The sequence below is a fragment of the Phodopus roborovskii genome, unplaced genomic scaffold (genome assembly GCF_943737965.1).
Source record: "Phodopus roborovskii unplaced genomic scaffold, PHOROB, whole genome shotgun sequence".
In the NCBI taxonomy this organism is placed as follows: Eukaryota; Metazoa; Chordata; class Mammalia; order Rodentia; family Cricetidae; genus Phodopus; species Phodopus roborovskii.
Genome location: NW_026126563.1, coordinates 13,130,949 through 13,156,951, shown reverse-complemented (window position 1 = coordinate 13,156,951; position 26,003 = coordinate 13,130,949). Strand labels below are relative to the sequence as shown.

Sequence of the window (26,003 nt, the reverse complement as noted above, 5' to 3'; positions counted from 1 at the left end):
AGCAAATGTGGTTCTGAAATTCCTTGCCTAAGTACCTCACTGTCCTGCCTCTGAAAGGTGCTGGCAACTCACATACGACTCTGTCATCTCAGAAATGGTGAGCTTTGCTGGGCGGTGGTGGCGCCCGCCTTTGATGCCAGCACTTGGGAGGCAGGGGCAGGCGGAGCTCTGTGAGTTCGAGGCCAGCCTGGTCTACAGATCGAGGCTCCACAGAGAACCCCTGACTGGGAAAGAAGCAGCAGCTAGCTTAGCTGAGCAGAAAGTTGTGTTTGTTCCTGAAGGCATCTGCTGTGAGACAGCAGAGTGAAGCAGTGAGTCACTCTTGTTTGTCTTCTATGGCCGCTATCCTCGCTATCCTCGTAAGAAAGACTGAATTCCCACTTGCCTTGTAATTAAAGGAAACATTTAAATTTCATTATTGCTAAGTACTGTTGTTGTTTGAGATAAGAGCTCATGTTGTTCAGGCTGCTCTCAAACCTTTCTGTTTCAAACTGAATTCCTGAGACTATAGGCAAGGGTAACTGACTGACTCAGCTCATTGTAACTCGTAACATACTATAATGTAGATAAATAAACATGACCCGGTTCGGTCTCATCTCCCTTTCCCCTGCAAGGACATCAGCCGCCTTTCTGCCCTTAGACCCTCTTCCCGATCCCTCTACCTTTAGCTACGTACTCAGATCTGGACTTGGCCTATGACTTCTTCAAGAAATCTGTCACTGCCCTTCCAGTCTGAAGCAGTCTTCCATGCTGTACGATTTTCCTAAAGTTTCCTTGTTTTGTTGATGAAACACAGTATAATTATAGTCCCTTTGTAATCCCAGCACTCAGGAGGCAGAGGCAAATGAATCTCTGTGAGTTCCAGGCCAGCCTGGTCTACAGAGCTAGTTCTAGGACAGCCAGGGCTACACAGAGAAACCCTATTTCAAAAAACAAATTAAGTGAAGTTGAAAGGGAGAGGAAATTGATTATTTATCCCCAGCCCCCAACACAGGACTCAACATGCAATAAACATTTTGATTTTATTAGTAAATTATATCAATGTCATTAAAACGTTAAAGCTAATCAGATAAATTATTGTCATATATATGTATAATATGGTGGATAATGGAAAATTGACAAAATTTATGAACCATTAAACTAGCTATATAAGAAAGACAACTTAAAAAACCAGTAGCTGAGTGATTGGGAGTGTGCTCTTTGTTGTTTTGTTTTTGAGACAGAGTCTCAGTATGTAGGCTGAATTCAAACTCACAACCCTTTGGTTTCAGCTTTCTCAATGGTAAGATTACCGGAATGTTCCACTAAGCATGGTTAGAAATGCCTTTGTTTATAAATTCTGTCTTGTAGAACTTAAAAACTGGAGGGTTTTTAAGAATTAACAAAATGAGCTGGAGACAAGAAGATGGGGGTTTAAGGACGTTCTCAGCACTATAGCAAGTTCGAGGCAAGCGTGGCCTGCCTACCTCTTTTCTCCCAAATTTAGTCCTGTCTTCAGTGTTCAGCACCTGTCACATTTTCTTCATTAAATCTCCTGCTGTTACAAGGACTGCTGGTGACTTCTCCACCTTTGCTGAGTTTCTAGAGAAGTTATAAAGTCCCAGGCTCTCAAGTCAGGGCTGGACCATATACATCATTTCATATTGTTCACTACTGTGTTCAATGTTACTCTCATCTCACGATAGTAAGCTGTAAGTTCCTAGAGGGAAGGAATATCACTTTGTATATCTTGTTTTATCCCATGGTGCCACAGCAATGCTGAGGACATGGTGACTGAAAATTAAGTCACAAAATCGTTGACAAAAGAATTAATTATCTGATAATACCAGCTTCTGTCTATCAAGGATACACAGGTAGCAACAATGGTGATCCCTGGAAGATATGGGTACCACTCAGTGGGGCCTGAGTGTGTTTAAACTTTTGAGTAGAGTTTGTCCCCTGACCAAAGTCAGCCTGAATCACCTGAAACAAAGAGGGATAAAGTGTTTCCTTTTTTCCTTTTCAACTTCTCTATGGTCTTTTGTTTAAAGAAACTCAAAGGGTCCTTAGAACTGGGGCTGTACCCTGGGGTCACCTCCTCAGAGAGAGACAGTGTGCTTTGGGGAAACATACCCGAAGACTCAGAAGAAACATGCAGAAGCAGCATTACACTTGTGTTCTATCATTAAGGCGCATTTGATGGATAGACAGACTTGGCCTGCTGTGCCAGCTCCCTCGTCTGCTGATTTGATAAGCAGTTCACTGAGTCACTGGAATGTTGGCAGGGCCAGGCAATGGCCCTCAAGCAAGAGCAGCAGCCTAGCACTTCGCAGACACCCAGAAAATTGCCAGGAGGGATGGCTAGCAGATGAGGAGGGAGGGAGAGCCCTGCACAGAAGGTAAAATGGAAAGTGGCCAGGCTCCCCTCCAGTCCTCCGCAGGCCACTCCTCTCCTTTCCTTGGCCATTTGTGAGTCATTCAGAAGTATTTCTTGAGATCCTATACGTGTCTAAGGTGACTCTTTCAATCTACTTAGAAAGGTAAGGTGTATACATAGGCCGGTACATAACAAGAGAAGATAGAATTTCATTACATATTGATTAGAGAAGGGCCAAGTCACATGAGTAGGGGTGGCAGGGAAAGCTTCACAGGGGAGTGGGAAGCTATGACATCAAAAGGGCTGTTGTGGTGACACTTAGATTAGCCTTTTGTTAAGAGGTCACACACAGATAAAGCATACCCCTAAACAACTTAATTTGCATCTATAACTGAGTTATCTGGCTTACACAATCCTAATTAAGGGTTAACTCAGGCTACAGTGCACACTATTTACACAATCCTAATTAAGGGTTAACCCAGACTACAGTGCCCTATTTACACAATTCTAATTAAAGGATAACCCAGACTACAGTGTACACTATTTACACAATCCTAATTAAGGGATAATCCAGACTACATTGCATGCCATTTTTCACTAAAAATTGAGCTACAAAAGCCAAGGCAACTTTTGCATATGCTCACTAATCCTTCAAAGCAAAATTTCAACAAGGAGGAAATAATTTTAGTTGACTTAAAATAAAAATACTCTCTCCGAGGAGCAGATGGGAGATAGGGGGTAAGTGGGGGGAGTGGGAGGAGAGGAGGGAGGGGGAACTGGGGTTGGAATATAAAAAGTAATAAAAAATAAATAAAAATACAGTGTAGCTTCCCTACTTGTGAGTTTCTCAGGCAAAAGACTGTTTCCTTAAACAAATCAATCTTACTCTTGGACACACACACACATATGTATTACATACATACATATGGAAATAAAGGCATTGTTCAAAATCAGTTATTCCCAGAGAGGCTCTCTGAGATGGTAGCAGGTGGCGCGCACAGAGGAGCTCAGTGGCCATGTGCGATTCACGTCTTTGGAGTAAACAACTTGTCTTTAGTTGTAGGCAGAGTTTTGTGGGTCTCTTAATAATTGCCCGGACCGTGAGTATCCCAGATGAGGGCAGAACACACAGTCTTCCAAATGCATGTCCACAGCAGGCCCTCTCCTGAATTGTGGCACAGGACTGTTAAAAACTCAATTAGAGAAATAGAATAGCCTGCTCTGAATTTGTAAGTGTATCTTTGGAGCTTTTGACGATAAGCGGGTTCTTAAAAACTAATTTCACTTAGAACTTACAAGAATATGATTTTTCACATATTCCATGCTGGGAAGAACATAACCCAAGTCAAACTGTAGTTGTTTCCTCAGACAGTTTCAACATTTGCCCCCTAAGTGACTGTGGGATCTGTGGTGGGAACGCCTGGTTGAAACAATGGTTATAGCTAGAGTAAGTAACCTTTCTAATTAAAGACTCTGGGAGTATTGGTTTTGATTCCGCCTTCTGATAAGAGCCAAAGGGGGGTGGGGCGGGGCGGGGCGGGGGGGGGGTCTGTGTTCTCCCTCCTGAGAAAATGCAAGTCACACTTGCTTCTTTGAGACCCTGCAAAACACTTGCTTTTACATTAGAAAAGAACTTAACTTCTTACTGAAAGGTTGGCTTCTGGGGTTTTGTATGACCCCTGCTGATTGGCCCTACCCTTGACCTTAAGGAACCTAACTCCACTCTGGAATGCTGGGGTAGAGAATTTATTTATTTTAGCAGCAGGGAGGCGGAGTTCTGGGAATACATTCTCCCCACTTTTAAAAAGTGTTTTCTCTCATATATTATATCCTGACTGCAGTTTCCTCTCCCTCCACTCCTCCCAACCCCTCCCCCTCCCCCTCCCCTCCCCCAGATACTTTTTTTTTTTTTTTTTAACCTAAAGATATTTAGTGGATCATCAATTCCACATGACTAGAAGTCCTCCACTGGTGTATGAATTGTGGCTAGTTGCTGTTCAGGGATTCATGGGTATAGGTTAGCTTTCAAGCTATAAAACCTACGGGATAGGACAAGAGTTTTACTAGAAATAGACCTATGGTTGAAGAAAGGGAGGGAGGGAAGAAGGAGGAGAGGAAAAGAAGGAGGGAAGGAAAGAGGGAGGGCGAAGGGGGGAGGGAGGAAGGAAAGAAGGAAGTTTTAAAGCCCAGGCTGGCCTAGGACTTGAAAGACTTTGTCTCAGACTCCCAAGTGCTAGATTTACAGGCTTATGCTACCATCCCCTTCAAAACAGGCATCCTATCTTACTTTCAGTAGAAGCCAGCTCTCTAAGCACCTCAGGCTACATTTATCAGAACGGAGGGAGGTCTCAGCATCCATGAGCCCTCCTCTCTGCTTCCTGTGACCACCGGTTTCCACTCTCTCTCATATATCCTATTTGGCCATCAAATTGTAAAGTGAAATTTACTCTGCAACTTTATTTTTTAAATGGTGGTTGTGGTTTTTTTGGTTTTGTTTTTATTTCTTTGCTTAGTAGTGGCTCATGCCTTTAATCTCTTGAACTCTGTGAGTTCAAGGCCAGCCTGGTCTACAAAGTGAGTTTCAGGAAGTTACACAGAAAAATCCTGTCTCCAAAACAAAACTGATGAGAGATGTCATTCTGTAAATATGTTTCTCATATTGGTTAATGAATAAAGCACTGTTGGCAAATAGGAAAGGAAGATAGGAGGGACTAGGAGACAAGGAGGAAAGGACAAAAAAAAATTTCTTTTTCTTCATTGGAATTTTACAACACATTCACTTAACAATTGTAAAATAGAGCTGGGTGCTGGCTGCACATGAGTTTGAGGCCAGCCTGGTCTTCAGAGTGAGTTCCAGGACAGCCAGGGCTACACAGGGAAACCCTGTCTTGATAAACAAAAAAGCAAAAATGAAGAATATTTCTAAGCACACAGAGGAGTATACTTAACATATAACTTTTGTGGGAAAAGTACTTAATTTCTCTAAACTTATACTTTCTTACCTGTCATATGGGGAAACATTATTACCTTAAATAATTTTTGAGAATTGGTCAACATTTAGTAACTAGAAAAATTTACCTTTTTGTTTTGCTAATACAACAATTTCATGTGAAAAAAAGTCCCTTGAAGTATTTAGAAGGGGGGAAGAAATACAATAGATCTGTATTCATGTGGCTTAATTGTTTAACAAATATCAACTTGCTCAGTATGAAATGCAAAGCCCTGCACGAGATGCCTGGTAACTATGGAGCAGAGTGAGACTTGATAGTATAATATAAAACCAAAAACTATACAATGAAACAGAGGGGTTGGGGGTGTAGCCCAGTGTTAGAGTAGTCACCTGGCATGGGTAAGGTCCTGGAATTCATTCCTCCATTTATAAATGAATGAGTTGATCAGTATCCATCCATAATCCATCCATCCATAGACCCATCCAGCCAGCCAGCCAGCCATCCAGCCACCCACCCAACCATTCATCCCTCCCATGAATATTTATTGTGTTTTTGTCTTATGGCAATCACAGTTAGGTGTTGAAGTTTTAACACAAACAAAAGCTGTGGGGAACTCTTTCCTCATAAGGCACAGAGTCTAGTGCAGGAGACTGACAATACACAAACAAATCTCTAATAAACCAACAGGTAGTAAGGATATCCTAAAGCAAAATAAAATAATGCAAAGGAGTAAAGCACTGTGAGCCATTTTAAATCAGGGAATAAGAATGACTTCTTCAAGGGCTGGAGAGATGGCACTGGATGTTCTTCCAGAGGGCCCGGTTCAATTCCCAGCACCCACATGGCAGCTCATGACTGCCCTGTGCTCCAGTTCCAGGGAACTTAGGGGGCAGAGGCAGGTGGATCTCTCAGACTGAGGGCAGCGTGGTCTACAGAGTGAGTTCCAGAACAGCCAGGACCACACAGAGAAACCCTGAAGAAGGATACAGATAAGAGGAGAAGGAGAAGAAGGAGAAAGGAAAAAGAAGAAGAGGAGAGGGAGGAGGAAGAGGAGGAGCAGCAAGAGGAGAATAAGAACAAGAAGGAGGAGCAGGAGGGGAGGAGAAATTGTTGTTAAACGTAAAAATGAAAACTGTTTCATTTTTTTGAGACAGGGTTTCTCTATGTAGTCCTGGGTGTGTACACTATGTCTGGCTGAAATGAAAACGTTTTAAGCTTTGTGAAAAGCTAGGTGAGAAGACTGCAGAGAAAACTCAGTGGTTAAACACAGCTGCTGCTCTTGAAAGAACTGGGACTCTCGATCGATAGCATCCATGGCCTTGGGTGGCTCATAGCTGCCTGCGAATCCAGCTCCAAAAGATCCGATGACACCTTCTGATTTCCATGGGTACCATGCAAGTACACAACACACGCGCACACACACACACACACACACACACACACACACACACACACACACACACAGTGAATTAAGTCTTGGAGGGAAAAAAAGAAAACCTAGGTGAGTGTCTTTAAGACTTTGGAGGAAAGACTTTGGTTGAATGTGTAAACCCTGAAAGGTAAAATCTTGACAAACAAATTAAGAATCCCTGCTCATCAAAGATACCCATGAGGCAAGCAAAGCCATAATACAGGTGGAAACCTTTCATTTTCTTTTTAAAGATTTATTTATTTTACTTTATCTGTACATGTGTGTGTGTGAGGGTATGTATATACACCATGGACACACAGGTGCCCTCAGAGTACAGAAGAGAGCTTTGGATTCTCTGGAACTGCAATTCTAGGAGGTGGTAAGCACCAGATGTGGGAGTTGGGGACAAAACCCAGGTCCTCTGCAAGACCAGCTTGTTGAACCATCTCTCTAGCTCCTAAAATACCATTTTAAACATAACACTATACATGAAGCATTCAGTTTAGATAACTGACTATGTGATTATGAGGACTAACATGTCAGAAACCTGCAGGGTAGACCAGTAAGCTAGAAACTCAAGCCAAAGCTGATGTTGCTGTCTTGAGGAGGAAGAATTTTGTGGATAAGGTCTTTTAACTGATGGATATGTATGGTCCATCACATTTTAAAGGACACTTTCTTCTACTTAAACTGATTGTGGATCATAACTGCCAAGGAACACCTTGGCAGAAACACTTAATGCTTATATAAATAGTTGAGTATCCTAGATTAGCCAAGTTGACACATAACTAATCATCATATTCATTCACCATTTACAAATTATGAAACATGTACCGAAATATTGTTAAAGCTGGAGATAAAATGACAGAAGCAGTTGAAAAGTTTCCTAGAAGGTTGTGAATGTAGTGTGCACAAATTCCTGTTTTGATCCCTAGTTCCTTGTAAAGTCAAATTCGATGACCCACACTTGAAATTCTAACATCCAGGCAAGAGGATCAGATCAGTTCAGGGTTATCCTTGGTTTCACAGGGAGTTTAAGGCCAGTTGTCTCAGAGAAAGTAAAATAAAAGTTTACTAGGAAGCCTGACAGGGTGGTACATGCTTTTAAACTTATCACTCAGGCATTGGAGAAGGGTTACATGTTCCAAGCCATCCTAAGATACAGGGAGTGAGTTTTCGGCCAACCTGATACATAGTGTTGTCCAGTCTCAAAACCAAAGAAACAATCTAAGAGTTAGGGTTTAACTCAGTGGTAGACCCCCCCCCACCACACACACACCCATATACACACACTCTGTACTAGAAACAACTTCATACCTTAGTTGACTGTGTCATAGACTTGGCATTCAGACTTGTATTCAGGCTCCTTTATAGTTTGTGGATCTAAGTAAACACAGGGAATATTCCTACAGAGACCGAGTTATGTATCACAGAACTTGCTAGGGAAGTGTCAATTACACGATCTGCTCATATTTCCTCTCATTTCAGGTGTCTTTGTTACTGTTGCTGTGATTAAAAAAAAAAACTCAGATAAAAGCAGCTTATGATGGACATGATTTCTTTTGGCTCACATTTTGAGGTTTAGTCTATCATAGCAGGAAAGCCACAGCGGTAGGAGCTTGAGGGAGTTGGTTGTATTGCATGCATGGAGAATAACAAAGCAATGCATGTTGTGCTTAGCTCACTCTCTTTCATGCAGCTCAGGGAATGGTTCTGCCCACAGTGTCTTCTTTCTGAGTGGGCCTAATAAAGACACTCCTCCACAGGCATACCCAGAGGCTGTCTCCTAGTGACTGTGGAGCCTAACAAGTTGACAATTAAGATCAACCATCACAGGTGTCTTTTTGTTCTGTTGGTTGTGCACACAATTGTACATACAAGGCTTTAACTTGCAGGCCTTCTGCCCCAGCCCCTTAAGTACTACAATTATGGATATGCAGCAGCAACTCTGGGTACTAGTCATCCGTTTTTAATTTCTAGGGACATCTAATGTTTACATTACTCCATGTTCATGACAACCTACCCTTGTTACTCTTAAATTTCACTAAAATGTAGAAAGCTGTTAAAAAGGTTTTCTCCTTGTCACATTAATTGCCTTTCTGTGGGTTATAGCTATTCTAACTTACTCTTCCTTCGGATGGGTTTGCTCCTTAATTAGTGTTTTTTTTTTTTGGGGGGGGTCTGCTTATATTTGTGAGTTCTGTGTTTTATAATTCTTTGGATTTTTTCCTCAAATTATTTTTGAAGTTATACAAACACTTGCAGTTACTATTTTTGAAACTTAAAAAGGAAATAAAGAGCCAGGTCAGGTGGTGGTGGCATAGGCTTTTAATCCCAGCACTCGGGAGGCAGAGGCAGGCACATCTCAAGCCTCTACATCTTGAATCTCCTCTACTACATCTCCTAGAATCCTCCTTGTCTCCTAGTTCCACCTTTCTTGCTTCCCTATTGGCCAACAGGGCTTTAGTTATTAACCAATAAGAGAAACATATTTACAGAATGACATCTCCCATCAAATAGTCACTGACCATTCAGGTTGTACAAGAACAGCACAACAGCTGCTGATCTTCCAAATGCACCAACAGCCCTACTTTTAAAATGGTTTACAGACAAACCTGTATGGGTTGAGCAATGACTTTTAACAACAGAGAAAATGCAGACCTTAAAAGAGCTTGTACTAGAGCAGCTAAATGCTTAGCATATTGAAGAATCAATCATCCCTTGGAGTTCTCCTGTAGTTGTTATAAAAAAGGAATCTGGAAAATGGTAACAGATCTAAGAGCTGTTAATAAGGTGATTTAGCCAATAGGCTCTCTACTGTCTGGAATTCCATGGCCTTCTTTATTACCTAAAGGATGTCCTCTTATAGTTATTGATTTAAAAGAATGTTTCTTCACTATACCTTTACAAGAAGAAGACAGAGAAAAATTTGCTTTCATGTGTCTACTTACAATAATTTTCAGCCTCTTAAGAGAAATCAATGGAAGATTGTTCCACAGGGAATGTTAAATAGCCAATATTTTGTACTACAGCCATTGGAAATGATACTTAAGCAATTTCCTCAATTAATAGTTTACCATTATAAGCGTGATTTTTTTTATTTAACAAGACTTTATAAACAATACATAAAAATATTCAGTCCAAACATAAATATAGTTTCTAATATGGATGGTATTTTCATAAACTAATTTATATATAGATATCTTAGAGAAAATGTTTGAAGAAGTAAAGAAAATTTTTCCTTGTTGGTGATTACAAATTGCTCCTGAAAAAAATACAAAGAGGAGATTTTATTAATTATTTAGGATGTAAAATTGATCTACAAAAAATTAGATCCCAAAAAATGAAAACTAGAGGAGAGAAATTGCAGGCTCTTAGTGACTTTCACAAATTGTTAGGAGACCCTTCCTATATAAGACCCACTATTGGGGTACAAAATGATAAACTGAGCAATTTGTTCAAAACTGTGGATGGGCACAAGGACTTAAATAGTACCTTTTATTAATGGTGAAGTTGACAAATTATAGGCAGAAAGTGAACCTTGGCAAAGAGCTTATAGTAATTTTTGGGAGAGTAAACAACAAATATCCCAAAAGCAAGAAAATTCAATTTACGAAGAGAACTAACTGGATCCTTGCTCACATTGTATGGGAACACCAATATCTGGAGCCCCTACATTCTATACTGATGCAAATAAATCAGAAAAGGCAGGTTACAAATCAGAAAATTTAAGTAAAGTGGCTCAAAGACCTTATGATTCTGTCTAAAAGTCAGAATTATAAGTTATTCTTATGGAATCAGTGGATTTTACAGACCCTCTCAACTTAGTTACTGATTTGCAATATGCAGAAAGAGTTGTTTTACACATTGAAACTGCTGAATTTATTCCTGATGAATCAGAATTAACTTTGTTATTTATTCAGTTATAAGAAATAGTCAGGAATACAGCTGAGATGACCCAGCCTCACAGACTGCTCTAGCCAGGACTTGAGACAAGTCCTGCACTTTTCCCCCATCATGCAGAGGTGGGTAACACATGATGGTTACCTCTCCCAGCACTTGACAATTAACCCCAATTTTTCTTTTAAGGAAACCCTAAAGAATGCTGTCACCCCCAGACAACAGGAAGTAAATTTGAGAACACAATACCCACATTCCCAAGAGGTGGGGTGGGTGGTTTTTGGTTGTTCAGTGGGTTATGGATATGTGTCATTGTTTAGGAGGCTTGGTTACATGTTGCTATTGGTAATGGTCAGGATTAGATTCAGAGTTCTTGTTTTGAAAAGAAAAAAAAATGGGGATATAGATATGATTGTATATAAAGGGTAGATTACTGAATCTACTCTGAAAAGGAAAGGGGGGAATATAGAAATAGGATAGAAATGTAGACTATTGAAGCTACTTTTAACCCCAAAAAAGCAACTACTAGTTTTAAATATTTTACATTGGCTTGGATTTTTAGTATAGTGATACAAATTTGAGGTTGTTTTGTTAGAACATACATTTCTAGTCCTGTTCAAGGCATTGCACCTATGCAACTCATTTAACAATATAATGCAAAAGTTTTTTAGCCCTCAAAAGTTATTATTAGCAACTGTTTAGGACAATAAGGAAATACAGGTTAGCAATTAGTCACCTATTAAAATTAAACTTGTATTCATATTAGACATGTTTAGATCTGCATTAAAACTTACATAGGATCTTTTCTTTTTTATGACAATGAGACATGTCTGTTCCTGACAGCACCAATCCACTTCAGAGGAGATGATGGGCATCAAAGAAACGCCACATGGAATTTACTTTGTTTGTGGCAAAAGCTAGCCACTGGGCAAGAAAGTGTTCTTGCCTCAACTGCTGACAGTGTGCTGTCCAAATTGGAGAAGAAGGACACAAAAGAAAGTGACTTCCGAACTTTGCCAAGACAAGTTAGTACAGCCCTTCAGAATAGCCTGCTTCACAGAAGAGTCTGTCAGATATGCTAGACCTGTAGGCTGAAGATGGATGCCCCAACATTGCAGAGTAACCTTGGACGACTGTCCAGGCAGCCAACTGTTTCTGCCATTTCTCACATATTTTTGAAGTTACTTGCTTGCACTTCCTGCTTACTCAGGTAATATTATTTCCTTCTCCAGTCTCTGATAGAGTTAAAAACTTTATAGTTATGGTTTTCCTTGTCACCAGATTGAGATTCACTAAAGAAATGTAAAGTGTATAAGGTTGAGAGACATAAAAAGATAGTTTTGGTAATGCAAGTTAGAATAGAAAGTGAATTATGTACACCCTTTTGTACTCATCAAGATATAATAGATATGAAGCATGTTCTCTGAATTTGTCAATTGCTAATGGACTCTGCCATTTTTGATATAGTTATTGCCTATATATTGTATATAGATATTGTACTTACTGTATATAGTTTTCTTACATTAGTTATAACCTTTTAATTTTAGACAAAAAAGGGGACATGTGGTGATATTTTGTTTGTACTCTAACAAATAAAGCTTGCCTGAAGATCAGAGGTTGGAGCTAGCCACTAGCTAACCATAGAGGCCTGGAGGTCTGGAGAGACAGACAGAAAGTGATGTGGTTGGGCGGAGAGAGGGATAAAAGGCGGGAGGAGAAAGGAGCTCATTCTCTTTTCTGTTGGGAAGTTGGCCAGGTAAGATGTGGCTGTGACTTGCTCCTTTGTCTCTCTGATATTTCAGCTTTTACCCCTATGTCTGACTCTGGGTTGTTATTATTGTTAAGACCATTTAGAACTTGTGTGACACAAAATGACGGAGTTTCTGAAAGTTTCCCATCTGCTTGGCTATTTCTTGTTTCTTTTTTGTTGAGACAGGTAACTTGCTATGCAGCCACGGTAGTCTGAAGCTCACCACACAGCTTAGGCTGGCCTGATGGAACAAACGATTCAAAAAGAAAATCAGCTAAGCCTGCCTTCCTGAGGCAGAAGAAGAAAGAAAATTCCCCTGCAAACACACCTCTTACCTCACTGTTCATGCTGACCCACGCTTTGGGTTGTCTCTGGTTCTCTGCCAATTCCTTCTGCACCAACCAGAAGAGAAAAAAAGGTGGAAGAATTATTTTGGCTTAAGAGGAAAGTTTAAAAAGCAAGGCAAATGCATTTAGAAATTTAGGAGTATTCATGAATATATGTAAAAACAATTTAAAAAATTTGAGGCAGGCAGCGGTGGCTCATGCCTTTAATCCCCGCACTTGGGAGGCAGAGGCAGACGCAGACGGATCTCTGTGAGTTTGAGACCAGCCTGGTCTACAGAGTGAGTTCCAGGACAGCTTTCAAAGCTAGACAGGGAAACGCTGTCTCAGGGAAAAAAAAAAAAAGAAAAAAAAATGTGATAGAGCTTGAGTGTTCAAGGGAAGAAATAGAAGGGGTGGGAGGTTTAATTAAGGGGGAAAAAACCCAGTAAAAAGCAAGAAGAATATAAGCACTGACTTACAGATCATATGTGAATATGATATAGTTTGATTATCATTGTCTTTTCAACTACAATTGACAATGACCACAGCGCTTGACCACAGCGCTTGACAACAATGAAGACATACCTACAGGTGGCTCATTGGGGCTGTCGTGTTATGGGCACCGAAAGTGGCTCAACTCTTCTGTTCTATGATGCTTCTGCCAGATCCAGGACGAAGCTGCTTCTACTGGAAGCTGTGGTCATGATGTCTCTGGCAAGCGTTTCAGTTCAAGAAAATGAGCTGCAGCTTCAATACCAGAGGCCACCAACTGTGAAAACTGGAACGACCATCTGTCACTGTCGGCCACAGCATCCCTCCACAATTTTTTTTGGTCCTTGTAGCAACCTTTAAGAACCCGGGCCTGCAGGAAGTGCTTGCGTTAGGGGAAACTTCCCTGTCGTCTGTAGGAGGTTCTGCAGGAGAGGGGGAGCTGGAAGTCTGGGAACCACAGATGGAGAATGCGGGCCAGTGTCCTCGAGCTCCAGGGTGTGCTCATCAGGGAGATGCAGAAATCTGTTCTGACTTGGAGCTCACTTGGAGAGAGTTTGGTTTGTCTGTGTCCTGTTATCCCGCCTCATGCAAGAGGCCAAGGGGCTGTTGACCAATCATTGCCCATGCAAAGGGACTTTTAGCCGTTATCTAGTGACAAAGGAGTCACACAGTGACTTGAGAGCACTCTGAATGAACTAGGATCCAGAGAGCAAATCGTTGAGCTTCTTGGCCACGCTCTTCAGGAGCACTAGGGGGCAATCCTTCCCAGAAGACCCCCAGCGCACCACTACCCTAGAGTGGCCACACACATCATATGCGCGCTGGAGTTTGCAAACCCAAGCGTGAAGACTGTGCACGTAGGACTCCGCAGCACACGTGGGGGTGCCTTTGGCACCCAAGAAGGCGAGGTAGCCGGGCGCTCAGGCCAGAAGGGGACAGAGAGGAGGGGGGTGCGAGCGGGAGGGGCAGCACCTGAGGAATCCGCCTCTGGCCGCAGCGGCGCCTCGCTCCGCCCCCGGGAACTGAGCGCTCAGCCCGCCCTGCCGCAGAGACGCCAGCCACCCGCGGCGTTAGCACCTCGGAGCGGAGCGCAGCGCCGAGCCGCCCCTGGCTGCGGGAGACCACCCGGGCCCTCTGCCCTTGCTCCCGCTGGGGCCAGGTGAGCTGCTGCGGGGACTCGCGAGTACGGGGAGGCGAGGGGACTCGGTGGCCGGCAGGGCCCGTCCTCTGGCCGGCTGGACACCTTGCCGGCGCAGGGCAGCGCCGCCTGGACTTTCTTCTGGAGGAACTGGGAGGCGGCGCGGGAGTGTGCAGTGAGTCGTGCGGCCGGGCAGGCGCCTGTGCCAGCGGGAAACCCCATCCCGGTCCCTGGCCCTGGCCGCCTCGCTTCGCCGCCCGCGGCCACAGGCCTGTCACCCCGGCTCCGCTGCTGCCTTTGTGGCGGGAGGGAGGTGGCCGGTGAGGTGCGGGGCGAGGGGGCGCGTCCCCGCCGCTCCCCGAGCACGAGGGGACGGCTAGCGGTCCCCGAGCACCGAGCGCACAGCGTGCAGCCAGAAGGGGAAGTGTCCGCGCGCACGGTGGGTAGAGCCGGGCTTGGGAAAGTTGAGAGGGGCCAGACGGGGTCAGGCGTTCGCTGGGGTCCACGCCAAATGTCACTTCGCCACACGCGCGTCTTCCGGTCGTCTTTTCCATTTCTCTGAGAGCGCTTCAGAAATGCTCTTATTCTGAATGAGGCACAAAGGGTGGCGTTGACAGCTGGCGGTGAAAATGGACAACAAGGTGAGGTGTGCCCTCGCCAGGCAGGGCGAAGGTGGGCGGTTTGTTAAAGTCTCTGGATTCCTGGAGTCCTCCTTCTGACCTTCATTAAAAGGAGATGATCTGTGTAGGTTCACTGCGTGAGTTTCTCATTGAAACCAAGCCCGAGAAACGTGCAGGACAGGGATCTTGTGCGGGAAAGCACAAGTCGTGCTGGGACTTCTCTATCGCGTTCCCTTTTCTTCTATAAACCCTAGATCAGACCCGTTTGTCCCTGGCTAAGATAATTATTCCCCCCTCTCTCTACTTTTGAAACCGTGAGGTTTTCTACCCCGCCTCCCTTGAGAAACCCTCCTCAAATCCTGTTTTAAAACAGCCTTTTAAACATGAGGCAGTTCAAAAGGGTTTGACTGAATTTTCCGCTTAAAAACCACTAGCTCCTCTGATGTGTTCTGGTAAAATCTGAAATTCTGCCTTTAGTTTACTCACTATTTTGATCTTTTTTTTTTTTCTTCTTGAAAACTTTGGTGAAATGCAGTATGGAAAACTCACTTAAAAGAGGAAACAAGATATTACTGTTTTTGAATAAGAGTAAAATTACATGCATATAAGTATTTTAAAAGGAGATGTAAACTCTAATACTGAGAACTAATAGAAATTAGGTAACAACTCCCAGCAACATCGAAGAGTATTCGGTGCAAATTAAACTTTCTCTCCCACCCAATAACTTCTCTGTGAGGCAGTCACAGTTCTCAATTTATATGTGTAAATTTCTGTTAAAATGAAAATTCGTTATAGAAATAGAGGAGGAAAGGACTGGAATATAAGTAAAGATTGCTCATATCTGGTTGGATTTGCATATGAACGGTATCACTTATCAATTTGAGGTCCTCTTGTGATGACAAAAGTTTATTTGGCCTATGGTGGATACTTACTATTTTGACAATCAGCTAGAAATCTAAAAATCTTAGATCAAGTGCAAAGCAGAACACATTTTCCTCATGCTAATTTTCGTGACCTTTATTTCCCTCCATCTTGAACCTCTAAGAAGTAGAGCAAATGGTAGTTACTCTGTTTATCACAATGTTTTTTGTTTTTGTTTTTTTGTTTTTTTTCAGAAACCACCAAGTAGACATTTGTGTTCTCTCACTGACATTGCAGCTGTAACACCGTTTTGAAGGGGTGGTGATATAGCTCAGGGTAGAGGACTTGATCTGAGACCCTGGGTGCCCTCTCCAGTAGCACACATACCACACACGCATGCTCACACCCACACTCTACAGACAGCAAGAGGGATGTGGGTGCCAAGTTTAAGATCTCTTTATCTCAGGGTTGGATTTGCCATGTGGTTTTTCAAGGGTCCTGTTGATTCCTAAGTTTTATTGTCCAACTCTATTGTCTTAAGTTCTAAGTTCTGTTGACTCCTACGTTCTATTAAGGTAATCAAGGTGTTCTAAGACTAGCTAAGAATATCCAGTTGCACTGTTGATAGACAGGAGGAAGATACAGGTATTCTGGAGGTAGACTCATAAAGGAAAGGCTGAGATGTTCGAAGTACATTTCTGTTCTTAGGATTTAGTATCTTTGGAGAACAGTGGCTGGCCTTTCTCTCAAAATATCTGTTTTTTCTGTTGGTGGAGGCCAACTCTGGAGTGGAATGGGTCTCTGCATGTCACCTTGGAGAGAGTATTCTCTCTACAATTCATGGTGCTATTTTAAGTAAAACCACCCTTCCCAAACTGTTATTTTTCTTTATTGGTAAAGTGGAAGTAAAGCTCATTTACCTTTCTCAAAGAATCTTGACAATTTAATTAGCAACTCTCAAGAGTATTTAGAATATAAATACTCCTTTCAGCTATGATATTTTGGTTACTGTGTAAATATGCACTTACATTCTTAGTAGGAAACCTTTCTAATCTTCAGATCATACCCAGCCTCTGAACTCTGATTTCTGGGTGGAGAGTGATTACAAAGTTGTAAAAGTAAAAGCAGCTAATTTGGGTCACTACGAGGATCTCAGTTAAGGGATTTAAAAAATATGCTGTAGGTAGTGATTGCAAAAAATTGTTGCTATAAGATGGGAGTTCTAATCTATAAATGAATTACAGCAAAAATCTTAAAAATGCTTGGTTGGTGTGCTAAAATTATAAATTAGAAGGATACATTTGTGAAGGCACTTAAATAATCTTGATTTACTGATAAAACCCCTCCATAGATGATTAAGTAAGAAGGACAAAATTACCCTAAAATGGCAGTGGCCATTTCAGTTTCTTCCAGGTCTTGATGCGTACACAGATTTGTATATGGTTTATGTTACAGATATACTTTAATCTGATTTTAATAAACATTTAAAAACAGTTTTCTTATTGGCAATACTTTTGTAATTGCTTATGCAATGGATGCCCCTATAACTAACTTTCTATTTGGGGATTTTGCAGTAATTAAAAAGTACGACCATCCTGATGAAGGTAAACCTTCCCCCCCCCCCCCCGAGCTTTTGCTTCCTTTATTACTTCTCTTTTTCCCCCTCTTCTCAATGTCCTTAAGATTGTTTTCCAGTGTGGTTGTAAATGGGTGCTTTCAAAGTTAGAAGTTCTGGGTTCAAACCTAGCCATAACATATAATGGGAATATTGGTTAAGTAGCACATTTTCTAAGAACTTAGCTTTATAATCTACAAAATGGCCTGTAATAGTAGCTCTCTAAAAGGTTAAGGTAAAAAGAAATGATATATGAAAATGCATATGGATGTTCCCTCTTTTACTGGGAAAATTTCAGATTTCTAGCAGTTTGTACCAAATTATTAGTATTTGGTCAGGGTAAAATTGCACCCATTTTCCTTGATTTGCATTTCTTTGGTCTTGTGCTTGGGAAGAATAGTTCCCCTTACAGTATTGCTATCGTTTTTTCTAAATGGAATGGTGGAAATGTCTCCACTGCCATGATTGCACTAGATTATATAATGGATGTGTAGAGGAAGTCAGTCAAACATCCAAGAGTGCAATAAGCCATTCAACGTAGCTTTTTTCAGATCAATTGTAGATTTCTTTTTTTCTGTTTTCACTCTGTGCTTACCAGCTCCTATGGGAACGTTGCTGTTAAAATTACTATTAGTATCATATATAAACCTTATTAAAGGGAAAACAGTACTCTCTTCTTTGAAGGATTGAAGGATTGTTTGATAAGTAGCAGGACTGCGATCACAGTTTATGATCTTTTTTTTTTCTTTTTGTCTTTCTTTCAATTAAGAATACTTCTAAAAAGTCAGAGTGAGAAAATTTATGACCTCCAATTAGGTTATCTTTAGGCTACAAATGGATCATGAAGTATGCCCCCTAACTAGAGTTCTTATATAGTCAAGGTAGCTTAGGCTACACAAAAGCATGCCCTTGTAAGTTCTGGAGCTCCAGCAGCCCTGATATTTTTGGCAAACACACACCCAGTGTGGATAAAGCTGCTCTCTGTGCCCTGAGCTCCAGGAGGCTTCTATTGTGTACTGTCTTTTCCTCCCATTCTTGAGTGACTGACCACTCCTCCAATCCAGATGTGAAGTCGCATAGCCCAATTCTGAATGTACCCCGCTAGACACTCCTCAGTTTGTGGTTTCTGTCCTGTCAGTAAAAGACAAAGCAGGCAGAGAACTCACTGTCATTTCCTTGTTCTTTAATGACTATCTTCTCTAGTCCCTACAGCAGTCACTGCAGCGATCGGCAATCAACCCTTGAGAAATGTTTGCTGTAGGGAATCATGTCTTGGATCGCCTTCTCTTCTCCTGGGTATGGTTCTGTCTTTATAGTACCAGTCGAGGAGCAGAACCACGGCCTGTGCTGCCATATTCGCTTGTGTGGACAGGGTTAGGACACTTTCTTGTTTTGCCTCTTCTGATTTCTTGTGTGCTCAGAGGGAGTTTCTTGGTTTTTGTTTTGGAATGTGGGATTAACCATTACTGCTTTAGTTACCAACTTTTTTTTTTTTTTTTTTTTTTTTTGGGTATAGATTGCTGTAAGGATAACGTAAGAGAATGAATGACTTGATTTTTAAGAAAAATAGGTCCATACATCTGTATATGTTGTCAAAATTATACTGTTACAGCCGTTTTAGGAGTGTTATAACACTCCTTGGAGTCTTTGAGAAAACTTCAACTCAAACTGAGTGAGCTTGGTGTTAGGTGTGGCATCTAAGGATGCACCCTAAACTACTGAGTTAGAAGCTCTGGGAGCCAAGGCTACCAATCTGTATTTTATAATTCTAGGGAGAAAGAAACGCCAACACCCACTAAAAAGTATTCTGTGAGTTAAATATTAGTCATAAACTGACCTGGAAACATCAGAAAAATCATTTTGCATGCTAAACATAGGATGAAAGTTAGCTATTACTACTAGCTACTATTTGTCATTTAATCTCTTAAAACTGAATTCAGGCAGGAATTGGGCCAGACACTGGTACGTACGATAAAGCAAAGAACCTGTAAACAGTCAGCCTTATTATTGCTGCAGCAATGAACTCAGTGGTTAAGAAAGTTTGGAGGTGGCAGAGCCTCGAAGGCTCTGGTACTGTTGCCTTTTAGGAATGCGGGCACTGTGGCGACCGTTTGACAGTCCAGATAAAGTGCAAAGTTCACATTTCTGGTTGTGAGCCTAGCCTTTAACTGCTGAGCCATCTCTCCAGCCCAAAGTTCACATTTCTATGTGAACTTAAATGTTGGTAATGACAAAAAGAAACTGACGGAACAAACAAATCTGGGATCTGCATCATTTCCATCCTGAGTCCATGGTGAAAATGTTTGTAACTAATCACTCATAATGACAGAAGAAACGGTGCTGTTCGTCACATAATAATGAAAAGGCATTTCCCAGTGTTCAGATCATAAAACATCAATAGAGGAAAGTGGTTTTTCCAATTAGGTACAGATTTGGCTATTATCTTCTACTAAGAATTAAGGCAAAAAATTCAGACTTTTCTGGAGAGCAATTTGGCATCATGTACCAAGATTTCATCCAACCATCTCCTCCTGTAAGATACTAACCCTAGGCCACAGGTCGTCATTTAAACATGAATGAATTAACATCTTCAAGCAAAGACTCTCTTTCTCAACTCTGCTAGTCACATTTCCAGCGCTCAAGAGCTCCACGTGGTTGCTGACTATCATGTTGGGTCATATAAATAAGAACAATTCATATATAGGAGTAAGTTCAGTTGGAGGGCACTAAATTCTTCAGAAATTTCCCCCTAGGAGTTTGTTGGAAAGAAATAATTAGGCCTGGCGTGGTGGTGCTGTAATCTGAGCGCCCAGGAGCCTGAGGCAGGAGGGTCTGGAACTGGAGGCCAGCCCAAGCTATGTAGCAAGACTTTGTTTCAACGAAAAGGGAAGTTTTTTAGCCAAATGCAAAAGAAGCACATAGCAAAATTATAACATGCGATGTTATAATGTGGGTAAAAGTTTAGGGCTGGAGAGATGGTTCAGCGGGCTTGCCAGCAAGCCTGGTGACTGGCGTTCTATTAGTAGAACTCTCATGCAGGAAGGAGTGAACCAACTATGGCAAATTGACCCCTGACCCCTACACATAAACTGGGACACCCACAGGTGTGTGTATGCACACACACACAGTAAGTAAATAAATGTACAGGAAGTATAAAGCTTAGAAAAAATGTAAACACCAGGTTAAAGGCAAAAATCAGTCAGCAGCAAGTATTTGTGAAAGTAGAATTATAAGCGAAAATATTTCTGGTAGAATCAGTTCTTTTGTTCATTTAGGGCCAGCCCTCCTGAAAACATGCACAGCCTTTCTCTGTGGCTTCCTTTAGAAATCCATGGTCCAGCCTCCTCTGCTCCTCCCTGTGGCCTGTTGAAGGAAACTCTGTATCATGGGCCAGGAATCTGTGAATTAATAAACTCTGTCTATCTGTGCATCCCTCAAGCTGCATCTGTGTTATTGGGAGCGTGTTAAAATCCCCAAACTCCGTCTAGGCCCTGCTCTAACTGTGGGGATTCCACTGTGAAGTTAAGTGACTCACCGTCTTTGTTGAGTAAGCAAAATGCTAGACAAGGGGAAGGGAGTCAACCATCTGCCTGGTGGACTGAATCCCTTCGATTGTGACACGCTGGGGAGGAAAGCAGAGCAGAATTGAAAGTGAGCCTGGGGTTGCATCCCTGAGAAGCAACACCTGAAGTAGGTGAGGGACTGAGCCCTTGGGAGTTTGCAGATTAGGTCAGCAGCGGTGGCGAGGCAATCCCTTGTCTGTCTTCTTTACTGTGCGGGACTCTGTGAACTCTTGGTAAGGAGATTAAGCATTCCCAAATTCACAGTGTTTCGGGACCACCAACACCTGTCACTTGCCTTTGTGAAATGCGGTCACGACCAAATGATTAACCCTTTCTGCGGCGGTGCGTATGAATGTGCCGTGTACTCAAGCGCTTTTCATGGACGCGAGTCTTAGAACTGTCCCTCGGTGTATCACCCTACAGACCCAGTTTTGTAGCACAGGTGATAGGAAGTCGCCATGACTGCAGGGCGCAGTGGGAAGAGCAGATTGCCTGGCGCATTGTTTCTTTTATGTACAGTGTCATTAAATCAGTTGTAGGGCACTATTTTCACTAAGCTTTATTCAGACATCTGCATGGTGTATTTAGGGACTGAAAAACTACCATCGTTGATCGTGTTAGAGAGCCAAGGACATGTGTCTCTTGAGAGTTCTGCCTCCTTCCATTCAAGGCCTGCCTTTTGTTTTAGTTTATTTATTTTTTTTTATCTGATTTGTTATTTATGGAAATGTGGGTGGGAAGGGGCAATGCTCCCACAGCATGTGATTGGAGGCCAGAGGCTGCTTTGGCACGAGCCTTCTACTGTTACTCGAGTTTCAGGTATTGAACCCTTTACTCCTTGAGCCATCTCAACAGTCCAGTCTGCACCCCACACCCACATGCCACCTTTTAAATATGAACTCCAGTCTCCCTCCCTCCCTCCCTCCCTCGAGAGGCATTGGATCCCTTGGAGCTGGAGTTACAGGCAGTTGTACACAGCCTGATGTGGAAGTTGGGAATTGAATTCGGGTCCTCTGCCAGAGTGGGATATGCTCCTAACCTTTGACATCTCTCTCCAGCCCTTAAAATGTTTGTAATACTTAAAAAAATATTTTGCAAATAATATGGTTAACTGTTTACAGAGTCACAGTTTCAAACAGTCAGTAAATATGAAAATGCTTAGCCCTATTTGTTTGGAAATCCATTAACAAATCATTATAAGCTATACCACTTTGATGATATTAGTACAGAACGTTAATATACATTAAAATGTCAAAAATCAGTTTGTTACCTCCCTAAAAACTTGTGCACATACTTCATTCTAAAATTTATGTTAAAGCTCTGAAACAACCCCCCCCAAGGGTTTTCCATTCATTTGCTTAGAAAACTTGAGAGAAATTGACTTTTACCCTCTTCTTTGTCTTGGGTCAAAAAAATGAAAGGCGAGCCTGAAGGGCTGTGGTGGTGCACTTGGGAGTCCGAGGCAGGCAGATCTCTGTGAGTTGGAGGCTAGCCTAGTCTATAGAGTGAGTTCCGGGACAGGCTCCAAAGCTACACAGAGAGACCCTGTCTAGAAAAACCAAAGCATCAAACAAACAACAAAACAGGAAAAAAAAAAAGGCGAAACTGAAGTTTGTAAAATGATTGTTCTTAGGTCAAAAAGGCGAAACTAAAGTTTGTAAAATGATTGTTCTTAGGTCAAAAAGGCGAAACTAAAGTTTGTAAAATGATTATTCTTAGGTCAAAAAGGCGAAACTAAAGTTTGTAAATGTTGTTCTAGGCAAAAGGCGAAACTAAAGTTTGTAAAATGATTATTCTTAGGTCAAAAAGGCGAAACTAAAGTTTGTAAAATGATTGTTCTTAGGTCATCTCTGGACTGGTGCTGAGGTTTGGAGCCTCACTCAGGCCAGGCAAGTGCTCTATCATTACTCTTGGGAATTTTTTTTCCTTTATTTTAATTAGTTCTTTGAGAGTTTTGTAAAATGTATTTTGGTCTTATTTACTCCTTCCCTTGAAAATTAAATATGATATAAATTGCACAATACTCTGTGTTTGAGATGGTTCCCTTCTGTTTTTGAATGGGATGTGATTGACAGCCAGAGGCCAATTTACTCCAAGAGATGACAACAGCAAATGTATCTAATAGCAACAGATCTGCTCCATCACTAACCTATCAAGGGTCTGTAAAAGGTGCCAGTCAACACCAGACACAAAGGATATCTCTATGTGTGTGGTGTTCTCTGTTCATCCCTTCTATCTCAGTCTCTGGAATTTTGGGGTTACAGGTGTGGACCGCCATACCTGGCAGCCAGCATCTATAAGCTACTCTCTCCCATCCTCAGCTTGTTGGAATTTGTCCTGGTCCAGTGTGTTTTTATTATCTCAATATTTTGCAGTACACTCTAGATTTATATGTTCACAAAGCTCTCACTGGATGCAGAAAATGAGAAATGCTTTTGTTTATTTATTTATTTACACAGGATTTTGCATTGTAGCCCTGGTGGGCCTGGAACTTGCTATGTAGACTAGCCTGCTTCTGCTTCCCAGAACCATGATGGCTATGATTACTTAAATATTTTTACCACAGTTTACCTGAATCACTAAAGAAATGCCCCAAATGTCCCTGCTCAAAATTTACCATGTACTCATTGACTAGGAAAATGGACATAGACTTGGGGGCTCTTAATACTAAAGAAGGTGAGAAAATGGCTGATTAGGCAATCAGCAGTCTTTATCAGGAAGCTGAATTCCCTTAGTTCCCTTCAAGGCTTTTTGTAGTCTAACACTACAATAAACCTAATATAATACAAAACCTCAAGTTTACATAAGCCAATAAGTTGTCTTTTCTCCCTGTCTATCTTACCTGAACATTTGACTTGTGTCTTGATTCATGTTTCTCATTCATAAAAAAGTTCTTAAATGTTGGAGCAGATATGGCTGCTTAAATGAAAATTAATTTATGGCAAGTGTGTGTGTGTGTGTGTGTGTGTGTGTGTGTGCGCGCATGCACATGAAGACATGTATATAATATCTAGAGGACAAACTCAGGTTCTGGTCTTACAAACACTACCTCCTTTGAGACAGTCCTTATGGGGGAGGGGCTTACTAATTAGACTATCCCATTACAGGGATCAAACGCTAAATTATGTATTTTTGATGGTGTTCTTAGTCAAAAGTTGTATTGGAATTATTTGATATTGGGAGTCATTAAGTAGATCACCTGGGTAATCCACCAACGCAGTTAAGTGTGAATTGTGAAGTTTGGTGGTAGTATTTCAGATATTATTAACAGTTGATACCATTGTAGAGACTCTTGAGCCAGAAGTATACCTTATCTGAACTGGTACTTCAGAACAGAATTTGCTTAGGAATAGCATAATGCATAGCATAGTTTTATATATGTAGTTTCAGAGCATGGTGTTAGGGCAGAAGGGGGGAGAGGAGAATAGAATATTGGTATATGCACAAAACAATCTTTGAAAAATAGTCATAAAGGACTTTGCCCTTCTCTGCTTAGTATTTTCATAGAATTTAAATAGTTTCCAACAAGCTTTAATAGTTTCATGTAACAGTTTAATTAATAAAAACCAATGGATATTGTCTCACACATTGTACATACATTACACACATTGTTTTTAACCTGTGAATTTTCACTTTTAAAATTACAGAAAAAAAAAAGAGGAAAGCTTAAGACTCATTGCTTCACAAGCTGAAGGGTGATGGTCTGCACACGGTCAGAGGCTGTTTGATTTCCAAGCCACTTTTCTTTCCTTAAGTGTCCTCTTGGCATCTTGTGACTACTGGATTATAAGACCTGAATGTCAGTGACTATGTCATAAAGTGTTTCGTAGGGTAGGTGTGTGCTTAGGTGAAAAATGAACTCTTCCAGACCTTAGGGCAAACAGGCTGTGCAAGGTTGTATTGTGGTTGTGAACAGTCAGTCACTAGGGACTGTACCTGGGGTTCACGGACCAAGCTTGAACCAATGCTCCCAAACTGCAGGTGTCTGTCTCTTTTCCTTATTTCTGTATCTGCAGCTCTTGGAACCAATACATAGTCACCCCACAATGAATATTTCTTATATTTTTGGTTGTGAGCCTAGCCTTTAATGACTGAGCCATCTCTCCAGCCCTGAATATTTATTAATAAGTGAATAATGGCATTTGTTGAGAGCTGTATATCCTCCTGATCCAAACCAAGCTTCATTCAGATCTATGTCGTTTTCCACAGAACTCTGTGGGGAGGGGAGAGAGGGTAGATAGGAAAATCTTGTCACCCTTAGTGGAATACCAGGCCAAGGCGCATGCCCTTTGAAAGTTAGTTGGTAGCATTATCTTTTGAATAAACATTGGTAGCAAGGAAAATAAAGCAAAACAATTCTGTGGATAAGTTTGAAGGGAGATTAATTTTATGTCTCTTTTTTTGAAGTTTACAAAGTTAGGCCTGTAATTCTTATTCATTTTTAATTCATCCTTAAACTTATTTACTAATTTGTTTATATGCTTTAAGTTATATAGGCTTTGAACTTAACAACAAATATCTCTGTTAAAAATAATAATTGAAACCCAGGTGGTGATGGCACATGCCTTTAATCCCAGTGCTCAGTAGGCAGAGATAGGCAGATCTCTGAGTTCGAGGCTAGCCTGGTTTACATAGAATTTGAGGACAGCCAGGAGTAAACAGAGAAACCCTGGCTCAAAACCAAAACCAAAAAACTGAAGGATAATAGAGCATAGTGGGATAGAAAACTGAAAGGAATAGTTTCAGAAACAAGTGTTCTGCAAAATGTGACCTTTTTTTTTTTTTAATTAACAGTGAATAAGTGCTACAATTCATATTGCTAATTAGGTTTTAAATTGGCAAAACTTCCTAAACTCAATCATTGTAGGTTTGCTTCAGATGTTCTTTCTAGTAGATTATGCTAGTCCATGTATTATAAACACCATATTTCTGTCTTAGATTAAAGGCTGTGTCTGGTGTATAGTGTTTTTTTTTTTTTAAGCTACCAATAAATTATAATATCAAACTTAATTGTCTCTCA

The 26,003-nt window shown here is 41.4% G+C and overlaps 1 protein-coding gene across 1 annotated transcript in view; it reads left to right on the top strand.

Annotated features, from left to right (window-relative positions):
• The first annotated feature begins 14,119 nt into the window (after window positions 1-14,119).
• Window positions 14,120-26,003, top strand: part of Greb1l (GREB1 like retinoic acid receptor coactivator) — a 206,056-nt gene continuing 194,172 nt past the window's right edge. The window contains exon 1 of the mRNA XM_051202009.1: window positions 14,120-14,345. The gene's annotated coding sequence lies outside the window, so the exon portion shown is untranslated. The remainder of the gene's footprint in view (window positions 14,346-26,003) is intronic.